Genomic DNA, 13,431 nt, shown 5'->3' with positions numbered 1-13,431 from the left:
TTTTGTTGCTGCTCCTACTAGTGGGTTAGTGGGCGAAGAAAACTTGTCTTTTCCAAAGAAATGGAACTTTGCACGTAAGTTCTTTTTCTTTTGTTTTTGAAATATCTCAAAAGATTTCATTATAATAAAATACCCAACCTTTCAGCATCCATAGAAGTTTTTGATGAATTTCCCAACTTCCATGCTTGGATAGAAAAGATGCTGACTGCTGCACCTATAGAGAGAGGTCCTGGAAATACCTTTCTCAAAAATTTGGTTGGAAAATGAATACGCACGATGATTTTTACCTTTATTATTTCTTTCTTCCTCTCTCTTGTTTATTCAGAATTTCACATCTTTCCCCTTTTTACTAGGGTTTCCCATTCGTGGTATTAGTCACGTGTCTGTTTCCTCAACCAGGCTTTTTGTGAGTCTTGCTCAGGAAAGAATTTTAAGTGCTTCTACTTCTAAAAGGAAAACTGATGGAGTCCGTGGCTCTGAGGGTGAAGAATGTGGGTACGTGATTTTTGTCCTATATGAGTTACTCCCACAAATTCAAAACAAAATAATCTTTTCCATTATTCGCAATTTCGTAGATTTTTTGTAGCATTTTTCATTAATTGTTTGCATTTGTTTGCACATTTTAATTTTTGTTTAATTCATGAAAAATACAAAAATTTGTTGCATTTACATTTAGGATTTAATTTTACATTTTGGATAAAGTAGTAAATTAGTTATTTTATAAGAAAAGGAAAAAATCACAAAAATAGTCTTTTTCCACCTTTTTAATTTTAATTTTGAATTTTGGTAGTTTTTTCCTTTAATTGGTTTTTAATTAATTGTGGTAATTAATTAATTTAAGTTGTTAGGATTGATTTAATTTAGGAATTAGTATAGGTTTTATTTCAAAAAAAAAAGAGAAAATTTGAAAAGAGTTTGAAAATCAAAGAATTAATTTGAAAAAAAGAAGAAATGGAAAGGAAAGGAAAGATTTCAGGTTTTTGGGCTTTTCATTAAATCTTCCCACAAGCCCAAACGATTTATTCCCCTGTACCCGTCCAAGCCAACCAAACCCGACCCAAGAACCGTTCCCCGACCCGGCCAGCCCTTTTACTCCAAAACGACGTAGTTGTGTGACAAAACTACGCCGTTTCCTTTATTCCCACCCATTAAATGACCAATGCCCCTTCTGTCTTCATTAGTTCCCATTTCTAGACCAAAACCTAATTCCCTCCACTTCTCTGAAATCGCCGCCCATCTCCACCATAGCCCCGCTGTCTGGAAATCGCCTCACGGCAGCGGAGAACTCCCAAATTCATCCAAATTTTGACCAGACAACCCCCATTGTCCCCTCTTTCATGTCCCACCACCAATTTCTCCAAAAGACCACCTGATTTCTCCGAATTTCAAATCAAAGAATAAAAATCCAAGCTTTTCCTCCTTTTCTCAAATCTTTCGGATTAAACCTTCAACCCATAGTCAACACTTCGTGAATTACCCAGCCTTTCAACAAAATAACTCTGTTTGAACAATTAAGAAGGTCTTCTTATAAATTTGGTCAAATTTCAGAAATCTGGTGCTTGAAGCTTTTCAGCCTTTCGAGCCTTTGTTCCTTTTTCTCCTCGGCACATGGTGAGGATTGCTGCATGAATTATTAGCTATGAACGAAAGTTCGGCCAATATTCGTGTTACAATTCTCACCGTTTGGTCGAGTTTTTGGATTCGTCGGAGTTCGAATATGAGTCCTCTTTGTTCTTGAAAATTCTGAGCTTTAATTGGACTCCAATGGTATTTTCTTGTCCCTTTTTTCTCTCTTTAAATTCAATTGATAGTCATAAAATTTCTTCTCCTTTTCTGTAGATTAAATTAGATTTGTTGGTCATTAGTTTAGTGTTAGTTTGCATTTTTCTGTTAAAATGTTTTATTCAAAAAAAAAAAGAAAAAGGAAAAGAGTAATTATACTATCTCAGCCACGACTTGGTTTACCATTTCTTTTCTCTAGTTTGTTTTTTCCATTTGTTTGGAATGGGTTTGGGGGTTTGTCAGTATCAACCCATTGAACGAAAGTCCAAATTTGGAGACCCGTCCGTTGGCCCAAGTTTGGGATTGGGTCTTTGGTCAATTGACCCAGTTTGGTCTTAAGGGTAAATACCAGGGATTGTAAGGGTAGTTTAGGGATTATATGGGAGGGAATAATTCTGTAACAGAATAGGAAGCTTCCAAGAAGCTGGGGTGGGGACCCGAGAGAATTTCTAAATTTTAACTTAAGGACTCTCCTAAGCAAAAAAGAAAATTCAAAAAGGGTAGAAGTACAAATCTAATTTCTTTATTGCTGCCCTACTTCCTTGCCCATAAAAGCACACTTCCTTCTAATCCAAGGCAGGGGGAAGAGAGAAAAAGGTTCAGAAAATCAGAAACGACTGGAAAAATATTAGAAAATTACTGTTCCATTGAATATTTCTGTAATTCTTGAGGCTCTCAACTTCTGAAGCAATTTCTGGTTCACTAGGTATTGAAAAATGGATTGAGAAGTTTGGCTTTGAAGTTTGCTGTGGTTAATACTCGATTGAGACTGGTTTTCAGATTGTTTCACACTATTTTTCTGGTTTGAAACTGGTTTTGCTGGTGCTGGGTTCTGCTTATTGCTGCTGATCTGTACTGACTTCCATTTCCTTATTTCCTCTCTTATCCCAGGTATATTTTGGCCCTTATGGACATCACTTAAGTGTAACGTGAAGCATGAATCTGGAAATATGACAAAGTTGTTGTTGTTTGTTTTAAGTCTTCTCTTCCTTTTAATCTCATGTTCTGGTTTCTAGTTAGTTTCAATTTTGTCTAAGTTATATAACTTTGAGCTTATACAATGCCCTGCAGCATGTTAATTGCTAATGAGATCCCTCTAAAGGGCTGTATTTGATCTGTACTTAATAAGGATTCATTTTTTCCCCACTTTATAACTAGATGTTTGGTTTGTAATAATTGGACTCTCATTATAGCAAATCAGTGAACTATTTTTGACTAAGTTTTGTGTTCAGCTTTGTTAAGTAGTATATATATTGTATTGGGATCCTTTATTGTTGCAAATTTCAATTGAATGCTATAACATAGTGCAATGTTTGTGCAAGAGGTGGTTTGATTTCTTTCTTAGATAATAATTAGTAGATGTCGTGTTATGAGAAGGAGAAACAGGTTTAGTCTGCTTAAAAAAGGAAAACATGCACAGATTTATCTTTGAAGGGTATATGAGTATTTTCAGAATTGGTATTTGAAATCTAGAACACGCAATTAGTCTGTTCAAGTTTGAAAGGTAGATCACGATTAGTTGGTTTTTTTTTTAGAATAAAATTTTGTTTAGAAATGTTGGTTAGTTTAAATTGGCGCTGGCTGTGAATCGAAGCTGCATAGCTGATACCCTTTTACTCTACCAAAGTTGGGCTCACCTTGGGCCCACGCCCGGAACGACTTGTAACGATTGTGCCTATGATGTGGTCTCATTTAGGCTGGTGCTGCACTGCTGGCTCAATTTGCTTCGTTTGGTTGGCTGTTGAAGAAACAACTTTGATTTAGAAAACTGCCGGTTTAATAAATTGCCTACGGGCAATTGATTAAGTTCGAACTTTTAACACATAAGGTATTCAGAATTCTTTTAGGCTTTTCCTTAAATAATTTGATTCCCTAAAATGAATTGGAGGTGAGCCATATTAGGTGACACACATAGTTTATGACCTTTCAAAATTTAGTTTGAATTCCCTTGTTAAAATTGGAAGTAAGGTGCGTCGTGCCAAATAAAATTTCAATTGCCTGGCCATCGTTGAATTAATCTTGTTTATCCTTAGAAATCGAGGCATGCCATTTAGCGAATTTTCATGGCCCTAGCAAAGTTGCAAACGCGTAGATGCTTTAGGCGCGTTATTTTAATAATTTACCTTCCTAAACTCGGGTGCGCATTTATGTGACCCAAATCCAAATCTCAACAATGTTATATAGAATGTGTTGCGGACCATGGGTGTATTTATGTGACGTGGTTCAAGACATATTTTATATGACGTTAAATCTTCCTAAAAAATATTAAATTAAAATGGTTATAAAGCTAAAAAATGCACATAGTTTTCAAAGTGTTTTAAAATCAGATAATTAGGCCAATAATAACAGTTGAGCGACTGTGCTAGAACCACAAAATCCGGGAATGCCCAACACCTTCTCCCGGGTTAACAGAATTCCTTACCCGAATTTTTGTGTTCGCAGACTGTAAAAGAGAGTCAATCTTTTCCTCGATTCGGGATTTGAACCGGTGACTTGGGACACCCTAAAATTATCCCAAGTGGCGACTCTGAATTTAATAAATAAATAATCCCGTTTTGATTGTCATTTTAAGTTGGAAAAAACTCCCTTATATACCCTTTCGGGGTGTAGGAAAAAGGAGGTGTGATAGCTCTGGCGACTCTGCTGGAGACCGAATCCAGAATCTCTGGTTCAGGGTTCAAGAATTCGAGCTTAGAATAATTGTTATAGTTGGCTTTGTTTATTATCTGATTTTATTACATGTTTGGTCCTAATGTGCTAAATGTTGCTTTTTACCGCTTTGATACTATTTGAACTGTATATAAACTGCTATGAAACCCCCCTCTTCTCTCTCTTGAGGAGTGCACGCTAGCGTGACTTCTTTTTGTTAGTGTCATATCCCAAATAGAACGAGGTTCAGACAAGTTGCAAAGCCGGATAATTTTTTGGTTACCGGTATGCAGCCCCCCCTCGGCTCGAGTTGTCTGCTCGGGTAAGCCAGGTCTAGAACAATACATCAGGTTTTAAACCTAGAATAACTCAGCCTCATGTCGTATCCCTAGTAGGAACGCTTATCTGCATCATGTGCATTTGACTTTGGAGACTCAACACAGGGGTTGGGTCTGTCTATGACAGGTATACCCGAAATGAAAAAGACTATCCTGATGCATCCTACTTGCTACTTGTGCATTCATTTGCTTCGGATTTGCATGTTGACCAGCTTATATGGAAAAGGTTGAGGGAAGGAAAGTCAATGTAAGGGCTAAGAGAGATAATTGCTTGTTTTTGAAAAACCGATGTCCCAAAATATACTGAAACTCTGTTGAAATTTTGAAAAAAAAAGAGAGAGAATTTTTTGTTTTGTTTTAAGAAAAAAAAGTTCGTCTTTGTTTTGTCAAAATTACCCGAACTACGCCAATTTGAATCTCACCGGATGTGGGATACGTAGGCAACTCCCATCGGGTCCAACTTCCTTTTTGCAAAAATAGCTCAAAAGGCACCAAAATTTTATTACTTTGTTGGAAATAAGTAAGGTGAAGTCATTCTTGTCAAAAATAGCCGAGCATCCCCAAAAGGACGCCGGAAGGCTGTTTTTGCAAGAACAACCACATTTGGTCTCTTTTTTGGCATTTTGGCCGGTTAGCAAGCACAACCTTAAAATCTTCTCCCCGGAAGTGCTGAAAGGCCGTATTTGCAACGCCGGGTTTTATTTTGAAATAAAAATTTGAAAAAAAGAGAGAGAGAAAAACAATGTTAACTTTGTTTTTGAGTGAAATGAGTCTTGATTTTGCTTAATCACCCTAATAAATATGCAGAACGAGTACGAGTCAAAGTTTGCCAATAACAGTCATGAACATGATCCCTTTGGAGTTGCATATGTGGTGGGAAGATCTGGGTAAATCAGAGCAAGATAAGGTCAGTCTACACTTGGGATGTCTCACCGGGTTATTGAAGATCAAGCCTAGAGGAGATATCATAAAGGCGTTGGTTACGTTTTGGGACCCAGCTTACAACGTATTGTAGTTCTCGGATTTTGAACTCACACCCACCTTAGAAGAGATAGCAGGTTACATGGGAAGTACTGAAGGTCTGAGGCATAAGTATCCGATCGCTCCAAGAGCCGTTAATTCTCACAAATTCATGGATTTACTAAAAATAAGCAAGGAAATCCCGTACTCTGAGTTGGCAGATGGTTTTTCCACCCTACGTTTCATATACTAGAGGTACAGGTATGTAGGAGGATTCGACAACCCGGAAAGCGGGGTTTGTAGCAAAGGGAACCGAGCAAAATGGGATGAGCATAGGCGTTTCGCCTTCATGGTAGCTTTCTTAGGCCTCGTGGTGTTCCCCCGGAAAGATGGGAATATCGATCTGGGGGTGGCTAGGGTCGTCAAAGTCTTGATTACCAATGCCAGGAGCACCTTTTCCTATATGATAATGTCTAAGATATACCGAGCTCTCATAGCTTGTAAAGCTGGGGCAGATTTCTTCGAGGGATGTAATTTGCTACTACAGATGTGGATGATCGAACACCTATGTCACCGCCCTTAGTATATGAGTTATGGGTCCGCAGAGAAAAGCTGCATTGAAGAGTTCGATACAAGGATTTCAGGGTTCAAGTTACCAGAAGGGTTTGGAGATTGGGTATCCCGCCTTCGCTCCATCACTGCGGGGCAAATAGAATGGACACTGGGTTGGCTTCCTATTGAAGAAATTGTGTATATGCCCGCCACCGGTCCTTACTTCCTCCTAATGGGTCTTTGAGGCATTCAGCCTTACGCTCCATACTGGGTGATGAGACAGTTGGGAAGATTCCAGGTGACGCACCCAGATAACGATCTTAGTGTTTATGCGGTCGAGGTTAGCTCTGATGGCCAATTTCATGAAGAAATAGTTTGTTCTATTTGGAACGAGTACCAGTATTTGACAGCGAACACTCGAGTACGTGACCTATCTAGAGGCGAGGTCTCACCCGCCTACCTTGCCTGGTATAGAAAGAAGAACACTGTAAGAGCCGAACCGGAAAGACCAACCAAAAAGCCTCACATTCAAGAATTCGTTGAGGCGTCGCAAGAACAGTGGGCTTGGTTGGCCAAGAAGAATGAGTATAGGGCCACAATAGGAAAGCTGGAAAAGCAAGTCAGGGATCTCCAATTCGAGAACGGTTTGCAAGTTGCGGCGGATGAGGGTGAAAAGAAAAAGTTAGCCAAAGAAAATGAGGCCCTTCGAGCCCACATTCGAGAAATGAAAACAACAGCTGAAAATCTCGCTAGAAGTGCAAAGGATGAAAAGCTTATAAAGAACCTTAGGCAGAAGGTGGATGAGTATGATTTTGATTTGAACAAAGCAGAGGGTGAACTAGCTAGGGTTCGAACAAAATTGGCTAAGAATGGGGAAGAACAAGCGCGCCTGGTTAAACTGTTAAAAGAGAAGTACGACAATGAGGTTGCGAGGTTGAAAAAATGGTCATCACCGTTGAGAACAAAATGATCAAGCAGGCGAAAGACTTTAAGGCTGAAAGAGAACACTGTTATACAGCAATGGCACAGTTAGAAAGAGATTTGCAACAACTTCAAGAACAGAATCATGTAGCCAAACAAACTTTGGAAGCCAGGGCCCAGCAGATTGGGCGTTTGTTGCAAGAAAAGGGTGTCATAAGAGAGAGAGTCAAAAGTATCACCGACTACATCACAATGAAATGCAGTAAGTGTGAGGACATGACTAGATCCATGTTCTTCGCCACTGTGATGACCTTTGTCCGCCAGATAATGGAATATTTCTACCATTTCCAAGAGGATTTGGCGCGTAGGCCCGTGGCGAGACCGAATGATGTCCCGCGGGCCCCAGGAGTAGTTGAGGCATTGATGTATTCATGATTTTCATTGGAGTCTATTAGTCTGTATTTTCATCTTGGAGTCTGTTAGTCTGTTTTTGAGTCTGTATTTTCATCTTTCCATTGGAGTCTGTTAGTTTCTTCTTCGAGTCTGTTAGTTTTTGAGTCGTGGTAATCAAAACATTTATTTTATGAAAAAAATTTAAAAATCCCAAAATATTTTTTATTTATTTTCTCACTTATCCCCCATAACTACGCAAAGATCTAATTCATGCGGGGTCATGATACATAGGTAATCCCCATAGGATTCGATCATAACCGAAAAAGAAAAGAAAAGATAGAGAGAAAACAAGAAACTATGGGAAGAAAACAATGGCAAAATAAGAGAGAAAGATGAGAGAATAAAAAATGGCGGGAATCAAGCAAAGAAAAAAAAGAAGAGAAAAGAAAAAAAAGAGAAAAAAGAAAAAAAAAGAAAAAAATGAAAAAGAGAAGTTTCAAATAGAAATAAGGGAAAGTCGGGATGACGCAAGCAACCGATCAAATACATAATAGAAACGGTAAACTGTTTAGGTGTATTACATTCCCCAAATGTGCAGTTGCCTATCTGTTAAACCCTGATCGCTAATGAGTTTGTTTGTTGTCATCAAGCAACAGGCAGTGGTTAGTTTGTGTGGCATTCTAGCAACTCACCCATACAACACCCGGTCCAAAAACAAGTCGATCATGGCTAACCAGGAACTTGATGCGAGTGTTATCGATCCTTCGAGAGAGGGGGAAGAGTCGGATGTTAATTTGAAAGAAGAGATGTATAAGCTGAAACAACAGATGGCCGAGATGTACCAAGCATGGTTTAAAGGACACCCACCACCACTTTACCCCGCCAACCCCGCCTTTGTCCCGCCATTGGCTCAGTCCCAGGAACCTCTCACGGCCGATTCATCCTCGGGTTTTCCCGTTTACTACCATTATCAGGGCACTACTTCCCAAACACCACAGGCTCCACTACCCAAACCAGTTCCATACCCTCCTCCACCAGCTACTCCTGTCTTTGTGGTACCCCCACCCGCTACACTCCACAGATCCTCCAGCGAGCCCTTACTCCAAGCCCATAATAACCAATATTACCCCTCGGAGCCCACTTTCAAAGCTCCAGAACCCTATTCCTACACTTCTCGTTTTGATCTCCTTGTGGAAAATGAGAAACCATCTAAAAATCCCGAACAGGAGGAGATGTTCAGGAAAGTTAAAAGCCTGGAACAGTCATTCAGAGACATGCGAGGGTTGGGAGGTCAGGTAAGCGTGGCTTATAAGGATCTATGTCTATTCCCAGATGTTCAGTTGCCGACAGGATTTAAGATGCCCAAGTTTGATTTGTATGATGGGCACGGTGATCCAGTGGCACACTTGAGAGGTTTCTGTAGCAAAATGAGGGGAGCTGGCAGGAAAGACGAGTTGCTAATGGCATATTTCAGTTAAAGTCTGAGTGGTTCGACACTGGAGTGGTACACTCGGCAGAATCACGGAAGGTGGTATACATGGGACGATCTAGCCCAAGCATTCGCTTGTCACTTCCAGTACAATCTCGAGATTATTCCGGATCGTCTGTCCTTGACAAATATTGAGAAAAAGCACAATGAAAGCTTCAGGGAGTATGGTTTTCGGTGGAGAGAACAGGCAGCAAGGGTTGACCCTCCAATGAAAGAAAGTAAAATGGTGGATTATTTTCTGCAGGCCTTAGAACCTACTTATTACGGTCATCTGGTATCAGCTATAGGCAAGTCCTTCAATGAAGTGGTAAAGATGGGCAGTATGGTAGAAGAAGGGCTCAAGACAAACAAAATCATGAGTTATTCGACTATTAATGCAACCACCCAGGCCATTCAAAGTGGAACTGGGGGTAATTGGAAATAAGAAGAAAGAGGATATAGCAATGATTGATTCAGGAGCTTGGTTCGGACCTAGGGGCCCACCTCACCACTATAATCAGCCTCGACCCCACCACCAAACCTACCCTCATACCCCGTATAATCCACCCCAACACTACTACCCATCACCAGACCCTCATTTTTCTATCCACCATGCCCAAGCATACAGCCAATCCCCCGCCCATGCACAATGGTGTGCACCAGCCTCGCAAAATATCTACCCAGCTCCACAAAATGCCTACCCACCCCCGTGAGCTTACCAAAACCCTACTAGACCAGCTTTCTGGCCTAATCAAGCATTTAAGAACGAGAGGTTGCAGTAGAAGAAAACCTTCACTCCATTGGGAGATTCCTATACTAGTTTGTTCCACAGGTTGAGACAATTAGATATGCTGACGTCGATCGAGTCAAAATTGCCAAATCCTCCTCCGAGAAATCTTAATTATTCTATAAGTTGTGAATATTGTTCTGGTGCTCCGGGGCACGACACGAAGAAATGTTGGCAATTGAAAAATGTTATCCAAAAGCTCATTGATACGAATCGGATTGAAGTCCAAGCTTCGGAGGCACCCAACATCAACCAGAACCCGTTGCTAGCCCATCAGGAGACAAATATGATCGAGATAGTGCATAAAGGAGGGGAGCCCAAGAAACCTTCACAGACCGTCATGATAATTCGGTCCAGCGAGGTCAAACTGGTTGAAAAATTAACAAGTGAAATATCAGTGATCAAGTTGAACAGGACAAACAATGAGCCATCTACAGTGGTCACGATGGGGTCCTCAAGTGATGTTGCTATGAAACAAGATAGGGCAAAAGTAGTTGTGCCAGGAGTGGTGAAAAAATATGTCGTAATTGTGGAGAGTGCCCGCACAGATCCTGTCATTATCAAGCCGGTAACTCAATTATCGATAGTCAACAACAAGGCCATCCCGTGGAATTATAAACGGGTGACAATGACTTACAAAGGCAAAGAAGTCAAAGAAGAAGTCTATGAGACCCATGGATTGACTCGGTCGAGGAGATGCTTTGCCCTCGAGGAGTTAAGAAAAGCTAAAACCTCCAAAGATAACCCCGTGCTAGTGAAGAAAGCTGTGACCGAAGAAGAGGCAGAAGAGTTTTTGAGGAAGATGAAAGTACAAGACTATTCCATTGTGGAGCAGTTAAGGAAGACGCCTGCTCAGATTTCACTATTGTCATTGTTAATCCATTCAGACGAACACCGATGAGCTTTGATCAAAAAACTAAACGAGGCTCACGTTCCTTACAAAATCTCAGTAAACCATTTGGAAAAGATAGCAAACAAGATATTTGAGGTAAACAGAGTCACTTTTTCTGATGATGAGTTGCCCGTGGAGGGTACTGAGCACAATAGAGCCCTCCATCTTACGGTGATATGCGAAGATTCCATGGTTACTCGGGTATTGGTCGACAATGGTTCTAGTACGAACATTTGCCTTCTCTCCACTCTGAACAAGTTGAAAGTGGATGATGAAAGGATTCACAAGAACAATATCTGGGTGCGGGGATTTGACGGTGGAGGAAAATATTCAGTCAGTGATATAGTCCTCGAGCTGATAATAGGACCAGTTGAATTCACCATGGAATTACAGGTGCTGGATATGACTGTTTCTTACAATCTGCTGTTGGGTCCACCCTGAATTCATGCTGCCAAAGCAGTCCCGTCTACACTGCATCAGATGGTCAAGTTTGAATGGGATAGACAGGAAATCGTGGTGCACGACGAGGATAACTTGTGCGCTCACAGTGATGCCATTATACCATTCATTGAGGTTGAAGACAACAAGGGGCCATGGGTTTATCAGGTTTTTGACACGGTGTCGATAGAGAAAATTCTAGAAGGGAAGTGCGTTCCAATTCCAAAGGTAGCTGCCGCATCAATCATGGTAGCCGTTGAAATGTTGAAAAATGGTTTTGTACCTGGCAAGGGTTTGGGTGCATCTCTGCAAGGTATCGTACAGCCGGTGTCCCTCCCCAAAAACTTGGATACATTTGGTTTGGGATTCAAGCCCATAGTTGCAGACGTGAAAAGAGCCATAAAGTTGAAACAAAGGGCATGGGTCCTCCCAAAGCCTGTCCCACGTCTCTCCAGATCATTTGTCACGCCTAGCACCAAGAAACGCCCAGTAACAATAATTCCCAGTTCTGTGGTTGGTCCTGACAAAGACTTGATTGAAAGGTTCGAGAAGTTATTCGATGATGTGAACATGGTGGAAGCTGGTGGGGGGGGGTTCTAGCAAGGCGGACGTGCAATTTGTTGGGCCTAGTGCAAAGATTAATAATTGGGAAGCTACTCCTCTACCCACCAGGAAGGAATTTTTGTAGTTTGTTTTGATTTTCTTTCAGTTTATCTAGATTATTCTAGGGTTGTAATTCAGATTCTATGTTCCGTCTGTTTGGATGTATAAACCTTGTTATCTTTTAGTTTCAATGAAATGTAATTTCTCTTTTTCTTCATTCCTGAGAGTTTTATTTTTGTTTTTTTCTTCCTTGTATAATTCTTTTTATGTTGGTTTCAATGACATGACATACATGAGGAATCTTCGGCCCAGTCTTAAAAGCCAATCTAATTCTGAAATAGTAATTCAAGAAATAGAGTGTGATGATGAATCGAAATATGATGAGGATGAGGCCTTTGAAGAGATTAGTAAAGAATTAAGCCATTTTGAAGAAAAACCCAAGCCTAACCTGAGTGATACAGAAGCAATCAATTTAGGGGACCCAGATAATATCAGAGAAACTAAGATAAGTGTCCATCTTGAACCTCAACTCAGAGAGGAGATAATTAAAGCATTGTTTGAGTACAAAGATATTTTTCCATGGTCATATGATGACATGCCGGGTCTAAGCACTGACTTGGTGGTTCACAAATACCACTGACCCGGCATTCCCTCCCGTTAAGCAGAAGTTGAGGAAGTTCAAAACAGACATGAGTGTAAAGATTAAAGAAGAGGTCACAAAGCAGTTTGAGGCAAGGGTCATTCGAGTCACGCGGTATCCCACTTGTTTAGCCAATGTCGTGCCTGTACCAAAGAAGGATGGTAAGACTAGGGTGTGTGTTGATTATCGAGATCTCAACAAGGCAAGCCCAAAGGATAATTTCCCATTGCCGAACATCCACATTTTGATTGATAATTGCGCCAAACATGAGATTGGGTCTTTTGTGGATTGCTATGCGGGCTATCATCAGATCTTAATGGATAAGGAAGATGCAGAAAAGATGGCATTTATCACGCCATGGGGAACATACTGCTACAGGGTCATGCCTTTCGGTTTGAAAAATGCTGGGGCAACTTACATGAGGGCAATGACAACCATATTCCACGACATGATACACAAGGAGATCGAGGTTTATGTAGATGATGTAATCATAAAGTCTAGAAAGCAGTCTGATCATGTCAGAGATTTGAGAAAGTTCTTCCAAAGGCTTCGCAGGTAAAATCTTAAGCTCAATCCTGCAAAATGCGCATTTGGTGTGCCTTCTAGAAAATTATTAGGATTCATAGTTAGCCGTCGAGGTATTGAATTGGACCCGTAAAAGATCAAAACTATCCAAGAATTGCCACCCCCAAGGAATAAGACTGAGGTGATGAGTCTATTAGGGAGGTTGAATCACATCAACAGGTTTATTGCTCAGCTTACAACAACTTGTGAGCCTATCTTTAGACTGTTGAAGAAGGATGCTGCAGTTAAGTGGACAGATGAGTGTCAAGAAGCATTTGATAAGATAAAGGGGTACTTGTCAAACCCACCTATGTTGGTGCCACCAGAACCGGGAAGACCTTTGATTCTGTATTTGACGGTCCTGGACAATTCATTTGGTTGTGTGTTGGGTCAATATGACATCACCGGCAGGAAGGAGCAGACCATCTATTATATCAGCAAGAA

Source organism: Nicotiana tabacum, chromosome 16, assembly GCF_000715075.1.
Source record: "Nicotiana tabacum cultivar K326 chromosome 16, ASM71507v2, whole genome shotgun sequence".
In the NCBI taxonomy this organism is placed as follows: domain Eukaryota; kingdom Viridiplantae; phylum Streptophyta; class Magnoliopsida; order Solanales; family Solanaceae; genus Nicotiana; species Nicotiana tabacum.
This window is presented reverse-complemented; position numbering follows the sequence as displayed.